This window comes from Haplochromis burtoni, unplaced genomic scaffold, assembly GCF_018398535.1.
Source record: "Haplochromis burtoni strain Fernald_Lab_line unplaced genomic scaffold, NCSU_Asbu1 Contig_143, whole genome shotgun sequence".
In the NCBI taxonomy this organism is placed as follows: Eukaryota; Metazoa; Chordata; class Actinopteri; order Cichliformes; family Cichlidae; genus Haplochromis; species Haplochromis burtoni.
In genome coordinates, this window is record NW_024582504.1 from 301,071 (window position 1) to 304,177 (window position 3,107).

Here is a 3,107-nt window from a genome sequence, read left to right on the forward strand (position 1 = left end):
ACACACACACACACACACACACACACACACACACACACACTAAAGCTTTTGTCCCTATGTATTGCACACATACTGTTCAGTGTATAAAAACTCACTCTTGCGGATGCACACACTTACTTTCACATACATGCATCAGCAGCCATGTGTTCTCGCTGACACAAGCACACTCACATTCATTCATACATACAAGACAAACTTCACAAACACACACACACACACACACACACACACACACACACACACACTTTTGTTAGGCTTTCCTTTTCCAAGCTCTCTTATGCTCTGTTTTCACACATTGTATCCACTTTTTATTCCAACTCCACCAGCCCTCTTCATTCCTCAGCACCCTTCACCCTCTTTACCCCCTTCCTGCTGCATTCGCAGCTCTGCCTGGCTCCCTTCCATTCACGCACCACTCCTTATACATATTTGACTTGTAAATTGAAGCTCTATTTGTGTCATGCCCAAGAGGTGCTGTCAATTAGTCTAAACACCGTGACGCTTCTCGTGAGGAGAGAGTGAGCGAAAAGAGAGAGAGAGAGCGATGAAGGCAGGGAGAGAGTGACAGTATGAGGAGGACCAGAGAAAAGGAAAAGAGACGGTGATAGGAAGTGAAGTAAATTCGGGAGGAAAAGAAGGTGGCAAGTAGGAGGTTTGTACTTGGTGATCCAAACACAGAGGGTCCCCACGGTGTTAGAGCAGATCCCAGATCAGTGCGAATGTCATCAGACAAAAGTCCCACTCCGACCTGCTGAACATCTTGACGATAAGCGCTGATAAGACGATCACCCACAGAGAGCTGTTGAATGCTGGGAGTGTTGGGACTCATGCTGGAGGATCTGCATGTGCTGACAGTCTAGCACAGGGGTGGGCAACTCCAGGCCTCGAGGGCTGCAGGTTTTAGATGTGTCCTTGAACCAACACAGCTGATTTAAATGGCTAAATTAGCTCCTCAACATGTCCTGAAGTTCTCCAGAGGCCTGGTAACGAACTAATCATGTGATTCAGGTTTGCTGACCCAAGGTGAGATCTAAAAGCTGCAGGACACTGGCCCTGGAATTGCCCTGGAATTGCCCACCCCTGGTCTAGCATGTGTTAGACAGCTCTGCTTGGCATAATGTACACTGACACAAAGATGTAAACAATTACTCACAGTACAGAACACACACACACGTAATTTGAATGAATTTAATTGGCATTTTTGCAAACAAAACCTCTGTGTTAAAAGTAGTCAGTGCTATTCTATTATTTTATAGAACTACATAGATCTATGGGAAAGGCTACGGTGTAGCTACATACCCTAATGCTGTATCCTGCGCCTGGTGTGCGCACCTTCACAGAAATGTAACTACGTCTTGCAGTGATACAGAGCTCAGCTGTGATGGGTTTTTCTCATTTCCATATCCCTCACAATATGAGCATAGACAGAGCTGGTTCTGAAATCTTTTTTCCTCTCTGTATTACCATAAAAGTAACTGTTGTGAGCTTCAAGTCCAACAAATAACAGCTTAATTTCACCCGTGATGACAGAACAATCCAGAAACGGCAGCAGGGATTCAGTGCAGTATGCTTTCTGCCTCTGCAGTGGTTACACTGATGGCCAGATATGGCCACAGTAAGTTTTTGGCTTGTACACTTAGGTCCATAACTTAAGGTCCTGGGTTTGATTCCACCAGCTGGCTGGGGCCTTTCTATGTGGAGTTTGCATCTTCCCCCTGTACTCTGGTTTCTGCAAGACATGCAGTTAGTGGGGCTAGGTTAGTTGGTGATTCAAAATTGGCCTTAGATGTGAATGTGACTGTCTGTCTGTCTGAAAATAGATGGATGGAAGGATATCATTTTTATAATTTTAATTCATACCCCACCACAGGTAATCAGACAATTCTAATGTAGACTTTTATGTTTACTTCAAGGTGTTTAACAAAAAAGGAGAAACTATTAAGGAGTTGTAGCCAGTTTCATAGATCAAACCGTTTCAAAGGTACTGAGACAATTGACTGATGGGGAGGTTTGCAGGCAGCCAAAGCTAATTCTGTTTATTTCTTGACAAGTCAGGCTGATAAAAGTTGTGAGCTGAGTCCAAGTGCTGAACTCGCATTTGGTGCCTGGTGACCAGAACATGGGGTCCACAGGGATATTAATGCACTTGCTTAAAAATCAAAATAAACTGTTTAGTGAGTCAGGAACAACTTTACGAGTGTCCAAATCAACAATCTGGTTCATTATTTAAAATAAGGAATGGACTGGCCAGCTCAGCGGGACCAAATGACCTGAAAAACCACAGAAGACAATCAAACTGGATGATTGCAATTTTTTTTCATTGCTAAGAAAATCACTGCACAACATCTAAACATGCCCAGAACCATCTTGATGAGGTAGGCATACTAGTGTCAAAGTCTACAATGAAAAAAAAGCCTTCATGAATGGAAAATCAGAGGATTTACAACTAGGTGCAAACCACTCAAGAACAGGAAGAGCACATTAGATCTTGCCAGAAGACATTCAAAAGGCTCTGTGCAGTTCTGAAAAAAGATATTCTTATACCACAACGTTATGCATGGGCATGCATGGCTGCCAACATAATTAAATCCTAATGTTTATTGATGATGTGACAGCTGATAGAAGTAGCAGGATGAATTCTGAGTGATGCCGGGCTGCACTTTGTGCTCAGATTCAGGCAAAATGCTGAAAAACTGATTGCACAGATAGATAATTACCCATGCCATACTGTGGAAGTAACACAAGAGCTTCTCAAAGATACTGGATATTCTTCAATGGCTAACTCAGTCAATTGATTACTAGAGTCTTCAGTCAGTCACTGACTGCAAAGGACTTCCATTCAAGTTTAAAAAGCAAAGCTGTAATTCCTGAACAGCTGATGTGACGGAGTTTTCTTTAAACCCCTTGAATTAAGTCTAAAAACATATCTGCACTTTAAACACATCTTGTTTAATTTAAAATTGTCACAAAAAATGAGTCATGTTCATCACGTGTGGCTGCTCTGCTCCGTGTCTGCCTTTTTCTCCTTGATACAGAGGATGGGGAGCAGAGGACACACACACACACACACACACACACACACACACACACACACACACACACACACA